At 38.0% G+C, this 21,672-nt stretch overlaps 1 protein-coding gene across 2 annotated transcripts in view; it reads left to right on the top strand.

Annotated features, from left to right (window-relative positions):
* Nucleotides 1–4,750: 4,750 nt before the first annotated feature.
* LOC117433413 (signal transducer and activator of transcription 5B-like) overlaps nucleotides 4,751–21,672 on the top strand; it is a 58,810-nt gene continuing 41,888 nt past the window's right edge. Inside the window, exon 1 of one of the 2 annotated variants that reach the window (XM_034055654.3) lies at nucleotides 4,751–5,021. The gene's annotated coding sequence lies outside the window, so the exon portion shown is untranslated. The remainder of the gene's footprint in view (nucleotides 5,022–21,672) is intronic. The other variant, XM_034055653.3, reaches the window with a different exon arrangement.

Raw genomic sequence — 21,672 nt, 5'->3', positions numbered from 1 at the left:
GTGTGCTCAATCTGTGAAATGATGACCACCACCAAGATGTTTAGTACATTCATTTAGTACCACTCTTAGTTGTAGTAACCATTGCAGAAACCCGGTTTTTGGGGGATCGTTCTGTATGCAATGGATGTTGACAAGTTTTCTATATAGTTTTGATGCTACCACTACTGGAAGAATTTCAAACATGGAGGTATGCCCAGTCTCCTACATTCAAGTTCTGGGATAATTTTCTCCAAGTTATGCTAATATTACTTCTAAATGTCCGTGCAGAGAGAGAGAGAGGGTGATTGGAGCCTATACACACAGCGTGCCATGCTTCCATACTTCTTTGCTGCAAACAGTCCCAACTCTGCCAGGTAGATACCAATCTACAAATACTTGATAAGCTAAATTTTCCTGAAGAAGTACACATTGCCTTTGAATCTGGGGAATTTGCTGTGCGTCAGACTCCTGTTTCTTTCAATGGAATATGGAGTGACATGGGAACAGAGAAAACTGTCATCAAAGACTCAAAAGGCAGCAGTGGGATTGTAGGACTGACAAGAATGAAGCCAGACATTGTCAGACCCTCAACAGACATGTCCTAGGTGAATATACAAAAGCTATGAGAGAAAGAAATGGCCTAACAAGTAGTGAAGAAAAAGTCCACAAACAAGTCCTTGCCTCTGCACTGAAGAGGGGTGAATAGCATGTTACAAACCATGTCATCAACAATATGATAAACCCATTTAACCCTGAATCACACCCAGAGGTTCTTATCAACATATCTACTGGACTGCTTGTAACATCAGATGCACAAGCATCTCTATTGAAAATAGGAAGAAATCTAGCATCAAAACGTTGCTGACATGGCCAAGAAGACCAAATTTAAGTCTGGCAAGGGAGGGGCGATCACAGCAGCTATCAGTCCAGAAATTGTTTTCCACAGAGCCCTATCCTTATCAAGATGCAAAGATGATGTTTCAATGGCAATTGTTCTGTCACCCAATAGGACCTGTGTCTGTGTCCCTCTTCCATGCTGATGGAACAATAAAAAAAAATCAGACAAAGCTGAATTTGGGCATCAGCTGGAAGCTCAAGTTGAAATAATCCATGAGCTACAAGGATGCAAGAAAGAAACCACAGTGTACATTGGAGATACCACGGCTGTCATTCAAATGATGGCTGGAGATAAATTCCATGCATTTGATGAATTGGCTGCTGAGTACTTGAGGCAGGTCCTAAAAGGATTTGACAAAGCTAATTTTGCAATGGAAGTTTTTGATAGATATGACAACAGCAGCTCTGTGAAAACTGCAGAAAGACAGCACTGGACAGGATCTAAGGTTGGAGGCAAGCAATAACACATTTTGCCAAATTGGGAGAGTGTGATAAATAAGATGCAATTTCTGCATCAAAGAAGTTAGTAACAGTGCTTTATGACCAGCGTGAGAAAGAAAAGGAGACCCACCAAGACCTGAATTGTTTGTACTTCAATCTAGACATCAAAAAGGACAAGTCAAGCCAATCTTGGCAAATAAAGATTTGGATGTCGCACATAGGCAAACCAGATATTGGCTCACCATTACAACAAGATAGAGAAATGTGGATGATGAACTACTTACTGTATTATTCAAAGGCCCAATGGCATCTGTGCTATCTGCGAGACCTTATTTTGTGCCTGTACCAGTAGGGGTCGCTGCACAATCAGTAGTCAGAACAATTTTGCATGCACAGAACTGTGTACATGTCAAAGCAATGAAGACTGTGGAAACCCATGCACTCTCGACAAAGATCATGATGAAGAACATGATGATGATAACGATGTTGACTAGAAATGTCACCAGTGCTATTACATTTCAATAATACCTGTACAACAATGGGGCAGCAGTGTTGAGTAGTGGTTAGGGCTCTGAACTCTTGACCAGAGGGTGCTGGGTTCAATCCCAGGTGGGGGGGGGACACTGCTGCTGTACCCTTGAGCAAGGTACTTTACCTAGATTGCTCCAGTAAAAACCCAGCTGTATAAATGGGTAATTGTATGTAAAAAAATAATGTGATATCCTGTAACAATCGTAAGTTGCCCTGGATAAGGGCTTCTGCTAAGAAATTAATAATAATAATAAAAATAATAATAATAATAATAATAATAATAATAATCATTAGATTTTATTTTACCCTTTAGATTGTTGTTGTGATGCATTGAGGTAACAAAGAAATCCAATTTGATGTCTTGAAATAATGCAGAATCATTACAAAAGAAACAAATGCAGATATTTCAATGTGGTCATTCTAATGTGTTGAGGGTGTCATTGTTTAGCCCCTGTTTCCATGGTAACAGCACCACTTCACAGCTCCACGTCATACCACATCTTAAAGTAGACAAAATACGCTTTCAAATGAGGGTGAGTTCTGCATTAATAACATTGCATACCACTGACAGTGGTGAAGATTCTGTCATTGAGTGAGGATAGACTTTTTTTTTTCTGTGTGCCTATAGTATATTTCAAAACAGCTTTGTTAGTTGGTGGTTTTTGCCTGTTATCTCAAGCAGACAAACGTTTTGCCTTGTGCCTTTGTCAGTGTAACGATTCAGACTGAATGTAGTGGATTTATTATATTAATCAACTTCTTCTGACTTAACTTTTTTTTTTATATGTTTTACTTTATAATCTCGGATTCTGTTTATTCCCCCACCCAGGTATTCTCTAAATAGTATCATCAAAGTATTCCTAACTGTTGAGCAGACCTTTGTGAACTTTGACATGATTTTTAATTGATTGACTATGTATGTTCAGTTGTTTTCTAGCTACATAATTTTCTTCTTAAGTGTTTAATACTGGCTTTCAAAACAGTGTCATCTTATACCATAAAACCCACCTCTTGCCCGAGGGGTTGAGTTCTGCCAGCCCACAGTCCTAACTGGGGCTGATTTTGAACTGCGGCTGATAGAAATAAAGCAGGTTTGATAACCTTCAAGTCAGCCCCACTGGGACATAGAAATGTAGCATTCATTTTGGCAAGGGAGACATGACCTAGCTTAATGCCTCATGCCAACTAAGGGTGGCACATCCTGGCTTAAGCACAGTGTCTCTTTACTAACACCATGAGTACGAAGGAATTAGCCACCAACATCAAATCCTGTGCCCACTTTTGCTTAGCTGCTGGCTAAGCTGATTTATAACAGGGCCTTAGCCAGCCATGAAAAATCACAGAGGCACTTGCCCTCCTCCATCCCTATTAAAGTTTTTGTAACAGGTTTTTTTTCTGATACTATTATAGAATCTGGAGTACCTGAAGTTCTAAATTTGCAGGACCTGTGTGGTTTTGCCAGTGCAAACAAGCAGCTTTTTCTTTTCAGCATTCAAATTCCAATATAAAAGAAAATACGAAATGCAGCAATGCCAGAATAATTGTTGTAGACACTATACTTAGTTTTAAATCCTGATCAAACAAATCATTTAACAGTGATGTCATCATCCAAATACCGAGAATATGCTTGCTTGCATACAAGTTTTGTGTGATATTAATTATAAAATCACATTCAGCAATAAAATGAGCTTAAATGGGTTGACAAGACAGACAGAATCGTGAGGTGTAAGCACGTGAGGGTCGCAGCTCCAGCTTTTTGACTGACCAAGCTGTTTGGCTGTGTTCTTTTTTATACTCATGAATATGCATTTGACTTCTATTAATGTGATTGGCCAGCTGCGAGGCTCCTTGCAAACCGCAGCCCAATAAATACAATTAAGAACAATTGCAATGATTAATGATCTGTTTGCATTGTAAGAACACTTGCTTTAAATGCACAGCAAATAATTTTATTCCACTACCTTTATTCTGCACGTTAAAGTTATTCGCTGGAGTAGGTCGAGGTCTTAGTTAATCGTCTCGTTCCCTTTTTAATAAGTCTGTGTCGATGTATATTTTCACAGAACGTATTTTAAAACTATCTCAACAGCGGGACAAGGGAATTGATGTGTGCACACAACGAGCGATGAAATGCGTTTTTATTTGCGGCAAAGCAACGTGTAAAAGGCCTAAATAAATAATTATTAGTATGATTTTAACCGAGGCCCAGGTCTCGTGTGCCTCATAGCCTTGTATATGCTGCGGTATATTTTTAGTGGCTTGGGTATTTTGCAGCAATACTGTGTTTTAACTACTCAAGTGACGTGAGTTTCTTATATGACGGTGTCTTGTTTTCCTGTGGTCTGGGGTATTTTGGATGAGACAAAGTACATGCAGACATTTTCTGAAAGTCAAGGCACAGACTAGGAACCATTGCTTGCATAGCCTGTAGTGTGGTTTGTTTAAGACAGGCAATACACATAGCAGTCTACAGATGTATTTTATGCTAGTGGCTTTAGTGTGAAATTGTGCATTGCTTTGTAAACTGTGTAGTTATACAGGAGAGTGATTGTTATATCCATTACAATGAGTGTGGAGACACAGTTTTAAAATACCTTTTGTAACCAGCAGTAGTATTTGCATTCTTGTTAACTGTCCTAGGAATAGTAAACACATGTTCCATGTGCTTATGAATGCAGACAGATGGCACTGCCTTTTTTTATAGTTATAGCTTATAATTCTGATTGAGCGTTTTGAAGTTATGTTACGGCCAATGTTTTGGATTCCCAAAACGCTTCTCTTATATTTTTGGCACGATCATTTTATGAGATGAATGTAACTTGAAGCACTAAAATACTTCAAATACAGTGGGGGACCACACAGTACACAACACGGCACCGCTTTTTTAAACATGCAACCACTAGAATCGCTCATGCTTGGTATTGGTTTTTTGATTGAAGAGATCGGTGTGTCTACAAAAAGCGTGTTTGCAGAAGGGCCGGAAGTGGGCGGGCAGTTACAGAGAGAGAGAGCGCGAGCAAGCAAGATAACTGCGTAATAACCGACTCTAGGCAGGAGAGAGTGATAGGGAGAGAGAGACGAGGAGGGGGATATCTGTTTGCTTGATCATATTGGGGGAGATTTGTTATAATTTTATATTAAAACAATAACAACAGTTTGGACGTTGAGACACGGTAAGAAGCTGGTTAATTCTGTGGTTTGGGCTTTTGTTAGCGTTGCCTTATTGCTACTTGCGATTGCGAAATACATTCTGAAAGATAGTAAACAAACGTTACTCTTGCTGTACAGTTTAGGTTTAATTCTTTTTTTTAAATTTTAAACTTGTAATAGTTATTTTGAAAGTGTACCAACATATTTTGTAGTCTAATGTTTGCTGACGTTCAATACACTATTTATTCCGCGTGTTTTTAGAAATACATGCGTATTTTATCATAGTGGTGGTAGTGTCACTTTTTTTTTTAAAAAAGTGTACGTGCAAGAGAGTCTTCAACAGCGACTGTCTCTGTCCTGTGCCCCGTCTGTCAAATGAATGAAGATAAGGGGCGAAATGTAGTATCGGCAATTAAATCTATGTATCTATTTATCGAGCGATCTCTATCTGTCTATCATAATATGTAATGTGTAAATCGCAGATGTTTCGACCTTTGTGGGGTGTGATGATAAGGTTTCAAAACATACCGACACGGCGCTGTATGGGTTTTTTTTTTTTTTTTTTTAAAAAGACAGCTTTGTATATGAATATGGCAGTTTGTTAAGTACACGCATGGTTGAAAATATACTAGCCTTGTGCAAAAAAAACACCAGAAACACGGAATTAAAGCATTTCAGCTGCGTTCTGTTTTGTTATGGTCTTTATTTTTCTGAGGAACTAAGTGGGAAGTGATAATATCTACAAGTTCCCAAGGCATAGGTTTGAACGTTTGTTTTGTCAACTTGGAGCAAGAACACAAGAAAAGGCTACTGGTTTTGTGCCCGAACTGTCATTTAATTTACGAACTTGAACTTAGTTTTACAATAACTAATGTGTTTTGTTTTATTGCAAACCATTTGTTTTTACTTTATTTTTTTTTTAAATGTTAAAGCATTTTATTTATTCACATGCTGGCCAACATTTGTTATGTTTGGGAGGCTTTGAGATTCTAAAGTCATATTTTTAATATTTAGTTTCCAACAAAATAAACACAAGTTTTTACAATTTAAACATCAAAACCTGTACACGTTTTTGGTTTATAGATTAGCTGGGGGCCACTGTCTTCACGGTCAAGTATCTAGCTGGTAATCACCACTGAGCCGGACATTACTGCTTTAAGTAAAACTTGAAATAGGTTGAAACTGCCAAGTGTTGGGGATATGTACCCCATCAATAGGAGGTTATTTCCGTCCCTGCAAGTGACGTGCTAAATGTGGGCTGATTTTCATTTTAACCAGGTGTTGAAACAGCATATTTAAGCTGGTGTCTTGTTTAGTACTCTTGCGTGTCTCTTACATGAACCCCGGACAACCCTGTGTCATCAGATGCTTATTCCGTATTTGTTCTCCTATATATATATAGATAGAGAGAGAGAGAGAGAGAGATTACTTTTTTTTAGTATAAAGATACAGGAACTACTGTGTTTGTTTTTCTATAGACATTGCTTTTTTAAAATGTGTGAAAGTGGACAATCTCGTTATGGTACGTGTCTATAAACAGATTTGGAGAATGTGTACACATTTTTGTTTTAATTACTGGCCTTTGGCTAACAAATCTGTATTGCTTTCTTCTTTGCGGGCTTCAAAGACCCCGTAAACAGGGTGAGTGACCCCCCCCCCCCCCGCATAACTGATCCTGAAATTACACTATTGTGATCTGGAAAATCAATTCGTTCTTTTTTGACACATACAAAACTATCGCAAGACAGATTTGTAATCTCATTAGACATGTTATTGTTTATAGTGTAGTTGCTTTTTAAGTACCGTGTAATGAGCACAGATTAAGTTTTGTATGAACTACGTGCTACATGAAAGTGCTGAGAAAACAGGAATTATGGAGGAAAAGGTGTTGGACTTTTAAGGTTAACTTCCATATAAAGTTGTACACCAAATATTAGGGTATTAGGGTATAGGCTGAATAGGGTATTTAAAATGTAACCCTTTCTTGCTTTGGTTATAGGTTGTGAGTGTCTGTTATGGGGAAAGTTCTCTTGATTTAGACATACTACTTTTTTTTTTTTTGCCTTCAGTAGACTTCACCAGTGGCAGCAGTCCTGTTGTATGGGTATCTGAATTGACAGAGTCCAAACATATTGACATGCAGTTATTAAATACTAGCTTATTTCCCAGTACAGTCAGCACTCGGATATACGACACTCAGATACACGTCAGTCACGTTTTTACCGTCCCTGTTTTAAGAAACAAATCAATTCCCAATATCTATATATGTAACAAATTAATGCACTTACCCGTCGCACGCCAACTCCGTCACCAGTTTTCTGATACAAAGACCATCACTTCAGTGTTACAATTTACTTGATTATCCGTCACAGCCCGCGATTTTCGTTTGTTTGTTTTTTGTTGTTTTTTTCTCTCTAATGCCAAATCAGTCTGTCTTGATTGTGCAGTTACACAGCGCTTCCTCCAGTTTCACATGACGAAAATGCAGCAAAAACAAAGCAACGAGACAAGCTACGGTAATGTAAAACAGTTAATCATTAAACAGTTTTAGGTACTGTGATGTATTTTTTTTTAATCTGTGATCTTTAGTTGCTTTTGTGCATTGTCCTTTTTCAAGTGAACTGTGACATTAGGGCCTTATCGAGCACTATATTCTGCAATTTTGAATACTGACTTTGGATACTGTTTTATTCTTGAATCCTGTTTTTTTTTTTTTAATAAATCTTTTGCTAAATTGCATTGCCTTTTACGTTATACGCAGTTCTGTGCATGGGTAACATTTTGATTTCATTTTGCTGTTGGGTCGTTAATGGGGACTGCAGTGTCTCTTTTGGCAAACTTGCTATTTTCAGAATCATATCGTTTTGAATTAAAATACTTCTGTTGAAAATATTGTACTGTACCAACAAAACCAACTACAGTATATCTAAATGGAAGCCTACTTATTTTAAAACACAGTCCTTTCAGCTATGTATTTGTAGCTTTTTTTGTGTTCCCTGAAAAACAGACAAGGGTTGGAATGGGCCAAAATGAAATAATCAGATATGCGTCACATGTGTTTAACTGTCACTAAAGTCAACATTTTATAGGGTCGGATATGTGAGTGCTGACTGTATATAGTTCCCTCCTTCTATATTTTTGTGCAGTGAACATAGCAGAGAAATATTGATTGGGATTGAATCAATAAATTATCATCAATGATCTTCTTATCAAATCTTTTATTTTTTGTTCAGTAGGGGACTTGAACCCCACCTAAATACCATGGTTCTAATGCAAGATCAATTACATTTTTGTTTTGGATTGAAAATAAAATCTGCAACACTAAATAATTTAAACAATTACAATGGACCTGCAAAGAAGGTGGTTAAGGAAAAGTAAGGTTTTTTGAAGCCTGTCCACACCCAAAAAATATCATTGGGTACCCTGGAAGGGTGGAGTTGTCAAGCCACGAATTGCCAACTTAACTTTTCTGTTATGAATATTCTAGCTGTATTTCTTTAAAGGAGTGTGGAGCTCTTTATTTACTGGGTAAAGGGTTCATTGTTAAAAAGACTTGCAATTGATTGTCTGCAAACCAAATCGACGCAGGTGATCTGAGTGTGGCGTGGTTTCTTTCATCATATCCCTTGTGTCCTAAAATATTTCACTTGTGGGTTCACTTGGACTTGTTAGTCGAGTTTGCGTATGTCTGCATAAACAATTCATTTCTTCGAAATGGGATTATTTAGACAGCTACCAATAGATGTTGTTTATTGACAACATTAGATCAGGATTACAGAGAAAAGTCAGTGTGTTTGAACTTGGCTTGACTTCGGTGAGTTGAAGGACACGGCTTGATTGCTTGAGCCACTTGCTCCATTCCTCTCTCTCTCTCTCTTTTGAGAGTCAGCCACTACAATATGAACTGTACTGTAGAGCTCCTTGAACAAGTCCTGTTCTGTATGAGTGTCAAGGGCTGTCTACATCATGTTCTACCATTGTACTATTTTCCGTTCTGTCTGAGATTGGAAACAGTGAGACAGACATTTTACACCTCAAATAATTGCACTTTGGCAAAAAGAACTTGGTTTGGCCAGTTGGGTTTTGTCCAATAGCATTTGGGTTCAGTGCTCTCTCGACTACAGCCTTGTTTCTGTAAACACATGTTTCTGTATAAGAAAATGGGTAGCTACAATAGGTATCTCGTATCACTAACAGACTACTGACAAGCCCAAGAGTCTTTGATGATCAGACGTCTGTGTTACAATATCCCCCACATTTTCAGTGGCTTTAGATTGCTGACTGCTGTGTTTTACACAAACACTTGCTTCTACATTCACTCACGGGATGCAGAAGCAGGAGAAATGGTTGACATTTTCCTTGAGTGTGTCACGTTTGAATATATTTTCCCAAAAGGAATTTTAGCTTAATACTGCAGTAATAAAGGATGTTTCTAGCAAATTTTTGTGTAATGATTTTATTATAAATGATCAGGGTACAGTTTTTACTCGGTCTGTTAGCAGGGGGTTGGGGGTTAAGGCTGCTACCCACCAGACACAAATGAACAGAACCTATACTTTTTATAAGTATCTTTCACACCACAGGCGACGCGACAGGTGACGCGAGAGCAGCACTGAAGCGACATGAAATAAATAGGATTGAATCTGATTTTTTGCTATTTGATGCTCGTCAACTAGGGCATTGAGCAATCAGAGAGCTTCAATGCACGTGGTCCAGCAGGGTGAAGCAGTATCCGAAATGACGCATCGCGTCTGGTGTGTGGAGACATGTTTTGTTATTTCTGAGGGAGAAAATGAAATGGAGTCAAGTCTAAGGGTGGGCAACAACAGCATACAGTACTTGTCCTGAAACAGCTGACCTTTTAAAGAAAAACATGGGTTGGGAACACCTGACTCAACACTGCCAGCAGGGAGTAGAGGCAGCCAGGATGACAATTATTTAATGGTCTTGATGTTGGTGACTATTTTCAGTGATTCACTGCCTACTCTAATTCCTTAAGGGAAGCTGAGGTTGGAAATCTGCAGCACAGTCAGTTTTCCCTGAATGGTTCACAGATTCAATCATTTTTGAGTGTGTCTTGCGAAACGTCAGTAATGTAGCTTGCCAGCCAAGCGCCTACGATGGCACTCTTCCAAAGTCTCGTCTTTCCTGTTGTGACTATAACTTCAACCAGTTGCCATGCAGAGCCCACATGTCCAGAATGATCTCACAATGAGAGGAACGTGACTTTGATCGCTTCATGTTGATGCTGTGAATGAAGAGTGAGCTGTGTGTTTGTGTTTTTAATGGATTGATTTTGTTTTGTTAAAGGAACCAACTCCGTCTCCGTTTACACCACTGATTTACCATTGACAGTTGAAGTACTGTAAAAACCTTTGTATAAGTCTATATTCTAGGTATGTTTAGGGGGTCCTAAAAAGGGGGGAGCAACTTATACACCGGTGTGACCTATAGGCATTTTCCTGAAATTGTTGTCTCAAAAAGCGGGGTGGGGGCAATTTATACACCAGTACGACTTTTATACAATGGTTTTTATGGAATTTGTGCTGCGGTTGGACTGTAAAGATGTTGTTGTTTGCTCAAGTTGCATGCTGACAATATCAGCCGCATTTCACTTGGGTTGAATGAGCTGCTCTGCTCATACTTTCTTTTTAAACAGTTAACTTGACTTGCAAGGCAGAAATATGTTTTTATAATAAAGTAATTTGTCTTTGTTGGCTTCCTTCACAAATAAAGTCGTGTAAACGCTTGTTTCATTTTTCAGTATATAATTAGGGAAATCTAACAGGCGTGCTCATTAACTTGACAACAGTGGTGTGTGCATACAGCCCAGCTGTTCTTTCCCATTCTGTGTGGGCTCCATTCTGTTTTTAGTTGAGTGAAAGAAAGCTGTCTGCTATTCAGAATCCTCAGGTTTTTTTTAACCTTTTAGTTGCAAAGTGAAGCTTATTGGTGAAACAAAATACATGCAGTTTTAAAGAATTTAATGTAATCATTTCAGCAGATGCAATTATTTCAGCAGATGCAATTTTGAAGTCTTTAAATAGAAAGTTGTTTCAAAGGGTTAAAGGGTTTTTGTACTTTCGGTTTTATTTTTGACAGGGAAATATGACACAGGAAGTCACTACCCACCTCGGTCCAAGATAAGAACTCGTTCATAACGACCATATTTCAATGAGGCTGTATGGAAATGTTGAAGCTTGGAAGCACATTGCTTCAAACAATGCATGGTCATCCAAAATAATTGCAGCTATGGCCAAAAGTTTTGCATCAACCTATAGAATTAGCTACTTTTGCTTCATTAAGTCGAATGAAACTTGCTGAATAATTATCATATTGAATTGCATACCGTTTTGTAGTTTTCCCATATACATTGACAAATTTTACATTTACTTTTGCAATATCATTTTGTAGTTTCTTTGATTACATGATGTTAAATAAAACATCTAAATGATCATTTATTACATTTTTTTTTAAAGGTCTCAATCCTAAAATTCTAGGTGATACAAAATGTTTGCCTGTAGACTGAGGAGATGAAATAGACTGGAGTTCTCATTAAATCACTAAGCGATCAGTTCAATTGAAGTTATGTAATGTTTTTTTTTTTTCTTTTGTAGTTTTCAAAATGAAAGTGAATTCTCTGTGGTTTTCACATTCTGTTCCAGTTAAGTGTCTCTTCTGTGGCTTCTCCCCCCCCATCATTTTTTTAAATATAGCAATAAAAACAAATGTTCAGTCTTACTGTTTTAAAAGGTCGACAAAGCAGACCTTTGCCTAAACTGCCACAGCAGTGTTCCGTAGATACAGTATATTAAAACACAAGCAGAATCCAGTTCTGTATCTTGTTCGTGCTGTTTTTGTTCATTTCGGAGGGTTCTTGATGTGCTGACTATTCTCGATAGTTACTGCCTTGTGTAATTCCTAAAGGGAAGTTTGTGGGCGGTGGGAAATCTGCAGCAGTGTCGGTTTTCCCTGAACTTTTCATAGATGAATCATTTTTTAGTGTGTTTTCTTGCGGAACTCTTCGTCTTTCCTGTTGTGACCATAACTTCAAGCATGTGCCATGCAGATTACAGTACCAGTATTTAGGAAGCACCACCTGTAGTGTTTCCATTCTAAATCACCTGAATATAAAAAACAGCTTTCTTGGATGTCTGTGAAAACGCTTATGACTTGGACACACATTGTGAGATTGGTTTTGAAACCATTTTAAGAGGAATATGAAACTTGAAAAGGTGCGGTTTTTGTTAGCTTGAGAAGAGGTGCTGTCGAGATCTAAACACTCAGCCAGATTTATCATAATCGCACACAAAAAACAAAACCTTTCCAAACTTTAATTTATCTCTTTTGTGTGTTTGTTGCTACTGGTTTTATAACATTTAGTAAGTTTAAATTCTGTATTGGGATACGGTGCAAGTTGATTAAGTATACGGATCTTATGACAGGTTGTATAACACATGGCTATGTGACTTCTGAAAGTTCACAGTGTGCTGGTCTATATCCCTGTGCTGTCTGACAGTGTGTTGATAGATGGGGATACAGTGACAGAGGGCAGCTGGTAAACAAAGTTTTCTGTGCTGGTTTTATCACTAGCAGTTATCTTTGCCGTGCATTATCACAGCATTTTTTTTGAAGTGCTTTCGAGGTATGCCCTGGATTGGAGCTGTGTGAAATTCCTTAAAACCAGCAAGGATCAACTCTGCTATATCCTGGAACAGAAGACTGCAGATTGAACAAACTGAACTGTGATGTGGGCTACTGCCTACATGAGCTATCAATCCTGTAGAAACCACTGGCCCTGGGCCTACTTGTATATTATCCAATGTTCACATTTTATAGTCTGAGCTTCACACATATTTTATTAGATGCAATCAGCAACCAATTATAGCCATTGAAAAGGGTATTACTTATTGTGATATTTTATTATTAAAAAGTAAGAAGCAAAAATATGGAGAATTCACAAAACTATGTTCCCGCTCGCTGCTCGCCACATCGCCACAAGCGAAATGTTTTCCTGTGTGGCTCAACTAATTGTCACCAAGTTCACCAAGGTGGCGAAGGCTTTGAAAAATGTACTTGTGCAAGACTATGCCAGCATGATTACTTTTGAGTGTGTGCTGGTAGATGAATCATTACTGTTTTGTTTCATTTCATTTAGCTTGATTACATAACATACGCACCAAGGTTGTGTTTGGCGGGAGGATGATTAGAAACAGTCAGCGGACAGCGCTGATTGTAAAAAAAAAAAAAAAAAAAAAAAAAAAAGAAAAAAGTCATCCAAACAGAGGAAAATTCTTGACTTTACCATTTTTTGTTAAAAAAAAAACAACTGACAAATGATCAGAATCATGTTATGAAACAGCCCAGTAGAGCAGGAATACGAGGTACCCATGTTTAAAAAAACAAAAATATGACTGTGATAGTAACTGGGAGGTGAAGCCAGTTCCAATTCCATTTCCAATCCCTGTTACCTTTTGTACTGTTCAGTTTTACGGCATAGTCTTTACTGAGGTTTATGTTGTAGGCTTTATCAGGTTACCTGACAAGTTCATTAAGTTGTATACAGTATTTGTTTGCTCAATAAAGCCTTTGTTGTAAAATGATTGGAATCAGAATTTGAATCGATTAAAAGGAACTGGGATTAGAATTGGAACTGAAAAAATGGAATTGACCCCAACTCTGGGTGAAGCAGTCATGGATTCAAACATACCCTTGGCTAATACATGTTTTTTTGTAAAACCTGCAAAGCTGGTTCATGAAAGAACATTTTCACAGATGACAAGCCAGCAACAAAACAAAAAGCAGACGACTTCAAGACGAACACAGTTTCAAAAGATCACAGGTTTCTTTTTTTTTTTTTTCTCGCTGTTTGCTTTCTCTTTAAAATATGCTGGAATATATTTTGGAAATAGTTAGGTTCCAAGAAGATTAGGAAGAGGAACAATTAATAAAAGAACACATTTTATTATTTTAAAAAGAAGGATTCGTCTCACTATGATTTACTGAGTTTTAATGTCGGAATCGGTACAATATTACTGTCAGTAGTCCCAGGTGAAAAAACATGGTAACCTCCCCCAGGTTTTTAAACACAGTAGTGGCTGTACAATCCTACTAATATTATTAATCCCATTAGTACAAGATTGTGTAACTAGAGCTGTGGTTGTTCAGGGAGGCATTTATATTAACATACACTAATAGCACTGTCTACTAGCACAATTACGCTTTACCGTTCTGCAGTGGAAAGAAAACCGTTACATGATCAAAATAACAGAAAGGCTTATGCCACACATGAATGTCTCTGCAAACCTATTCAGAATTTAGGAAATCTGGAGGTGTTTAGGGAGAGGGTTGTTGGACAGTTAGTCAATATGTTTATTGTGTACAATAAAACAGTTTTACGGTTAATATTCCTTGGTGTGGCTTAAAGTGTCCTTCCATCGATTTGTACAACTAATAAAAAAAATAACTAGTTTACATTCCACAAAACAAATTCCAATGTTCTGTTTTACTCAGAAGTTGCTGGAAAGCAGTCTAATTAAGTTTTAAATCGGTGTTTTGGTAAACAGGAAGCCTGCTTCAGTGGTTGCTATGGAGCTCCTCCCGTTGCTATATGACATGCGCAGGGGAAAGGAAGTGGAACAGAAACAGCATGGCTACGCAGGGAGCTAAAGTGTTTGCAAAAAAAACCATATTGTTAATTAAACAATACTTATTTAACAGTGATATGTTTTTGAAGTTTAGTGAACACTCATTCATCCTAGCGAGTAATAGTAAAGGTTGCAGAAACATTTATTTGAGTTCAGACGGGGGGGGGGGGGGGCAATACTTAGATTCGCTAGTGTCCTCTATGCTATCCTTTGCTGCACTGTCATTTATGCTTTTGTGATCTTTTACGAGACTCCGGCAAGATCTGTTAAAATAATATCATTTATAATAGGACTAACAATTAATCGCAGACATTTGTTTGTAAAACTTGTGGATTTCCGTTTACCTTGTGGGGACGATGCAGTGACCTGTACTACAATGGTGTAAAGCTATAAGTAATCTGATCTATATGATCTTCTTACAATACACACAGCGACAAACTTCAGTTTCATATTTCTGTATAGTTTTCTGCAATAAACCGAAATTCTCAGATTTTAATAAAAAAATAAATAAAATAATAAAATCTGCGTTATTCCACAATTAAAATTAAAGGTTCTAGTTTGTCTTTGTCACCTGGATGACTATTGCCAAACTCATTGACCCAATCTTCCGGGGTGATTTGTATCGTTTTCGGCATCTTTAAACAGCTTGTTGAGTAGTAAAAACGCACTGGTAAACTGCAGCTACGTTTCAGCATGAATGTGACTTGAGCATGTCCCGTTCACCAGAAGCAGTTTTATTTAACAAGTATGTTTACTAAATTTAAAGCAGAATTGCTTGTGTTGATGATTATATATGATAACTGTATTGATTTTGTTATAAACAACCCAAAAAAAGCCTTGCATGTTTTTTGCAAATGTAAAACAAATTCTCTGCCTATTCTGCAGCAAACAGTTGGGAATTGAAACAGAGACCCCCTGTTTGGTGGTGTTTCCACATCTGGCAGCAATACACCTTTTTACCATTTTCCGAATCTGCCTGCCACATAGGCAGCTGTGTTCCCCTTCGCACGTCACTTCCGCTGGCGTCTCCCGAGACAAAGATCTACATAGACAAGATGGTCAAGTCCTCTAATTTAACACTGGAAATTTTGTCCGTGCCTAAGCGGTGCATCGTGGGAATCCAAAGAGCCCCAGTAGTGGCTTTTCCCCGATCTATATAATGTAAAATCTGCCTCATTTTCTATTCCAAGCCTTCTCTTTTTAAAACGATTGCATTTTTAAACACGATTCACCTAGATTTATTTAGAGACACCTGTCCTTAACACATACGTGTTGTTATTTCTGTGATCCATGTTTTCACCTGGTCTGACAAGCTTTTTATCGCCGAAGTGCAGACAGAAATTGCCACTGTCATGCATATTCATGACCATTCTGTTTGATCTTTGCATGGAGAAAACGACTGAACCCATAGCATAAGCAGAAGAGACTGGGGAGCTTACCTGGTCCTGGTCTGTGACTTGTTTTGCTGCAATGAGGTCCCTCGTCCGATAGCAGCTGGGACAGCAGTTTAGCTACATTTGGAAAATCCTAAAACGATTCAGCAAGCAGGGATAACGGGGGCTGTATGCAAATGAAAAAACCAAGCTCAATGGATTGGCTTAAAAATATTTTATATTCCTTTTAAAATTGAAACTAAAAAAAAAAAAAAAAAGCTACAGGATATAGAAAAGAAAAAAAGATTAATACAGTTTAATTTGAAAATAATAATAATAATAATAATAATAATGCTTGTATCTGAAACCTGTCTGTGTTGCCATCCTTTTTGTCATTTCATTTGAAAACTGTGGAATTGTCAAAAAACACTGTTAATGTCTTGTAGCACTGTAAAATAATCCATAATGAAAACTGTGAACTTTCATTAACCTGAAAGTCAATTACATTCCTAATACTACTATAAAATGGTTTAATTGCTGAGAAGTGGTGGCCAGTGTAATGGTAATTTGGCATTTGGGAGGCCTCTCATTTCCTTACATTTTTTTTTTGGTTTGCTTTTCCCTCCGCTGCAGTATAGCAGAGCTTGCTTATACTGTTCCTGCAAGTAGCAGAAGATGGGCAGTCTTTTAATCTTGAGTACTGGTTTTGAATTCAGCCAGGGGAAGACAAAGTGAATTGTATTTGGGCAGTCTACTCAGACTAGGAGTAGACATTGGGGCCCATATTCTCACAAAACACAGTCATAACTGGCACTGAAAATCAAATTACTTCTATTTACAACCATACAAATTTGCTTGTGAAATTGTAAGCGGTTGTACTGCATGCGAAAATTGAAGTGAAATAAGTCAACCATGCAACTTTTGTTCACAAACATATTGGTGCGTTTGTTTTTACATAACACTTTTTTGTTTGCTGCTGTATACGAAACTTTACAATGCAACCAGTATGTGGTTTATTGTGAAATCTAAAAAACACACTCAAATAGGTCAGAGGCACCAGCTCTTTTTAAAGTATTATTATTGTATTATTATATTTCTTTATTGCTAACGCTTAATTTGCAACTGTTTTCAACTACAGTTAATGGTAATGTTTCAAATGTTACATCGAAACCAGCATGAGATTAGATTTTTTTTTTTTTCAGATAATTGTTCATTTCAATGGGTGTGGTTCCTGCCCTTCAAGATATGCTGTTCCTAATTATTATTATTATTATTATTATTATTATTATTATTATTATTATTTATTTCTTAGCTGACGCCCTTATCCAGGGCGACTTACAATTGTTACAAGATATCACATTATTTTTGCATACAATTGCCCATTTATACAGTTGGGTTATTACTGGAGCAATCTAGGTAAAGTACCTTGCTCAAGGGTACAGCAGCAGTGTCCCCACTGGGGATTGAACCCACAACCCTCCGGTCAAGAGTCCAGAGCCCTAACCACTACTCCACACTGCTGCCCTAAGACAGAACTGTGTCTGGAATTTGGAATGCTAGCCTTTTATTACAAACTAATTTCCAAGGCGAATATTCTGCAGACAGTACTTGTCTATAAATGCTGAGCAGGATTGTGTGATGTACTGTTAAATAAAACTGCTTCTGGTGAACGGGACATGCTCAAGTCACATTCATGCTGAAACGTAGCTGCAGTTTACCAGTGTGTTTTTACTACTCAACAAGCTGTTTAAAGATGCCGAAAACTGGGATCAACCAGTTAAAATGCCCTGCATTAAATACTTTTAACCCTTTTGCGCCCCTTTGTCGATCACTGCAAAAATCCTGTTCCAGTCTGATGTTGGACTCCGACATCACAAAAAAACTTGTTTTAACAGGTCATGTGTCGGCTCTGAGCGGAGAAAGCCAATATAGGGTGTTCCCCAATCGTCTCTGATCAGAAAGAAGGCGGAACCAGCCGAGTATCTCTTCAAAAGCCAGAAGAAAAACGATTTGAACAGAGAAGTGCAGAGACAGATCATAATGGCAGAGAGCAGATGGCAGAGAAAGACACTGCAGCCTGAAGAACTTGCAGAGATGATGGAGGAATAAGTCAGTGACTGTGAAAGTAGTTCAGATAAAGATTTCGAAGAATCCAGTGAAGAAGAAATTCATTTTTCTCACAGTGACGAGTCAGAGGAGGAAAATGAAGAAAACGATCACGATGTGGAGGCGGGGTGGAGACGCGCACCTGTAAGCGCGGGTGGTTTTGTGATAGATAGGTGTCTACGTTGAAAAGTATCGCACACTGGATATTTACATCTGTGAGTAGCATGTACATAGTTATATTTGTTCTGGAATTGTTGTTGGTTCAGATTTGTGCACTTTCTTTTGTATTTTGCATTTCTCAAATAAATAGTTATAAAATAGATGAAAAATAGTTTTTGATTATTTTTTTTTTCACTTGCTTTCTTTGTTAGGGGTGTCTTGCTGATTTACAGTAAGTTTCGAACCTGAGTGATTGCAATCTAACTCAGCAAAAGCAAATCATTTCATAATTTTTTTTTAAGGTTTTTTTGTTTTTGTTTTGCAATGTTCCCCTCAAATTGTAAAAAAAATAAATAAAGAAAATAAATAAAAACTTGTTTTTGGTTGAAAAAATTGGTGTAATTTTCTTTCCTCAGAGTATCACTTTGATTTATATAGTGATTTTGAAACTTGTTTTATGTAGATAGCCACTTTAATTCAATTTGAACAGCACATGGTCTAAAGTGTTATTTTGTTCCCCAAAATTTAATAAGACCTGACCAGCCTGACAGATTCAAAATAATTGGACTGCAAAGGGTTAAATAACCAATACCCATCATTTATAATTGACTGAAATTACCTGCTACAGTAGATTATTTACTGTCACTGGCCCGTGCATCAATACTGCATCTTAGACTAATACTAGAACAATTCTAGCGTGATCAATGGCTATTGCTTGGATTGTTCCCTTTTGAAGGGATCAATACTTTGTTTTACGCCTGATCTGAGTCCACTATAAGACTTTGGATCAATAACCCCTGGTTAGTCTGCATGTCCTTGCGTAACTCTGCGTTCTCGTCTTCTTGTTTGGGAGCAGGTGTTGTGTCTCTTCCAGAAGGTTTTCGCATTCAGTTTGCCTGTCTTAAGTAGTTGTCATTCCTTAAAGGTTCTGTTCAAAAACTGTATCTTAAAATCATGTACTCCTACTTTTAATTTATAGACCAGTATATATTTTTTTGAAACGTGGAATTATACTGGTAGCATGCGAAATACAAAATAAATTTCCACTTCTTCCGGTTGAGCAAACTGTTTTGTCAATTTGGGGACTTGCTGAATGTAGTTAATGGAGAACCAGATGAGATACAGATACACCCATTCTGTCCTTCATTAACAAAGATGGCTCAACCAAAGCAAGCTGTTTTTTTGTGTAATAGACAAACACTGCGTCTGTCTTTGCCCTTGTTTCTATGTGACTGTCCGCTGACTGCCGAATAGTGTTCCTGTCAGTCCAGCCTACAGTGATGATGTCATAGGAGTCTAAATATGGGTGTATTGAGGGTTTGGTGGTATGCGTTGTGATTAACTGTGCAAGTGTAGCCACTCTTGTCAATTTCATTTTGATAAGCACAATACTGTTCTGTTAAAACAAAAAGACTTTTAATTTCTTTTTATATTTTTAAATGTAGCACTGTTGTTGTTAAACAACTAAAAGTTTAAACCTAGATTTAAAAGCCTTCTCAAACACAGGCCAAATTGTGTCTCAGATTAAGAAACTAAGGCTATTGAATTGTGGAAATAGGAACATTTCTATACAAATAGTGTACAGTGGAGGATTGTGTGTTAAACAGGCCATAGCTTCACAGCAGCCTTGCTCTTTCACATTCACAGCTGAATTGACACTTTCCCCAAACAGCATCTTGGAAAAGATGACCAAAATCAGATTGCTTTCCCTATGGGGTGAAAAGGGGCAAGTTATGCAGTCTGTGAGGAATGTGTAGCCAGTGGGCTGTGTCTTTCAAGTCACTCTCTGAATGAGGGGGATTCGTCAAGCTATCCTTGATTTTGTCTGTTTTTTACATTGAGGTTACTTGGATTATGTTTCTTTTTTTATTTTATTGTTTTCTCAAACATTCAAGCGTTTCTTGGTTGTGAGCACTGCATTGATAAGAACGTACAATCGGTGTGCATTTGGTTACACAAATGTAGGGTTGTATGTTTTCCGCTGTGGGCAAATTGCCTGCATTGTACATTTTCTATTGATTGAAATATTACTTGTCGTTTGCCCACACTGGAAAATATAGGCGTGCAACAGAGTGGTTCATTACGTATGTGGGTCGTCACTGAATAGTACTGAATCAGACACAGAGCAGTGGGTGTTGACACTCAACACATGCACGCAGATTTAATCCACACAGGCTACCACTAGGGGAGGGTTTCCCAATCCTGGTTCAGGGGACCCACTGTGTCTCATGGTTTTAATTAAACCCTTAATTGAACTAATAATGTGCTTAAAGACCCTTTTAATTGTTCTCGGCTCCTAAGAAAAATTGCTGATTTTCAAGTTGTTTATAAAATGGTATAGTTAACTTGAAATCTCCAACTGTTTAAAAGCTGAAAACAGTGTTGTTAAACTAACGGATACTTCAATTAAGGGTTCAATTAAGTAATTGATAACTCAGTTGGAATGAAAACCAGAAGACACAGGGGTCCCCCAGGACCAGGATTGGGAAACCCTGCACTAGAGCCCTAGTGTCGGATTTAATGAAGCAAACAAAACAAAGCTGAAAATAAGTTAGTCACACAAGGCGAGCGCTAGCCTCATTAAAAGAGACGTCCCGCTCCAGGAACCTACTACACTACGAAACCCATACTGTTTGGTATCATCACCCCCTAAACTAATCTTCTGCTGTTACTCCCGAAGTCCCGGCCTCCCAGCGATGGTCCTGGCTGAGCAGAGTCTTCACAGCCACTGTCTTACACTTGAAGGCTTCCATAGTAGTTAATCCTGTGGAGCGGAGACTCTCCTCCTCGATGTCAACAAAGGTTAATCCTGTGGAGCTTTTTGAGCTGTGCGCAGCCTCCCTGGGCACGGCCCCCAGCCAATCCGCACCTCCCTATCAGCTCAGTGCCAGGAGAGCCTAACTGCTCAATTGGTTGCCATAGCGACTCTTGTTCCTCATCCCAGCTGCACACATCCGTGCAAGAACCAGCGACAAAGTCCTCCCTGTCACAAGGCGGTAGAGTCTTACTTGCTGTGCTCTTCGGATTCTGAATAGGACTTATTGAAAACAGTACTTGCATTACTCTTTTATAAAAAAATAAAATAGATTTATGCTGAAGTACCTTATAATTCCTTGTGCTTACCGCAAAAGTAAACAACCCTCTTAAATGTTGCACCCTCTGAGCCTGTGGTTTCAATCATGCAATCATTCCCAAGATATGTATGTGTTCAGTACATCAAGATCAGGATAGTCTTTCCTGTTGCTAGAGCACTTAATGCTGAATCCTCATTAAAGTTCCTAGTAGCCCAGCCTGACTTTTTGAAAGCATTTTGAGTGATTCTGTGTGCTATCTTAGAGGCTTGTGTCTGCTGTATTTATTTTAGAGGTGGGCATAGATCTGTCAGAGTA

Source organism: Acipenser ruthenus, chromosome 33 (assembly GCF_902713425.1).
Source record: "Acipenser ruthenus chromosome 33, fAciRut3.2 maternal haplotype, whole genome shotgun sequence".
NCBI lineage: Eukaryota > Metazoa > Chordata > Actinopteri > Acipenseriformes > Acipenseridae > Acipenser > Acipenser ruthenus.
The sequence above is the reverse complement of the archived record's forward strand: the minus strand, read 5'-3'. Positions and strand labels throughout refer to the sequence as shown.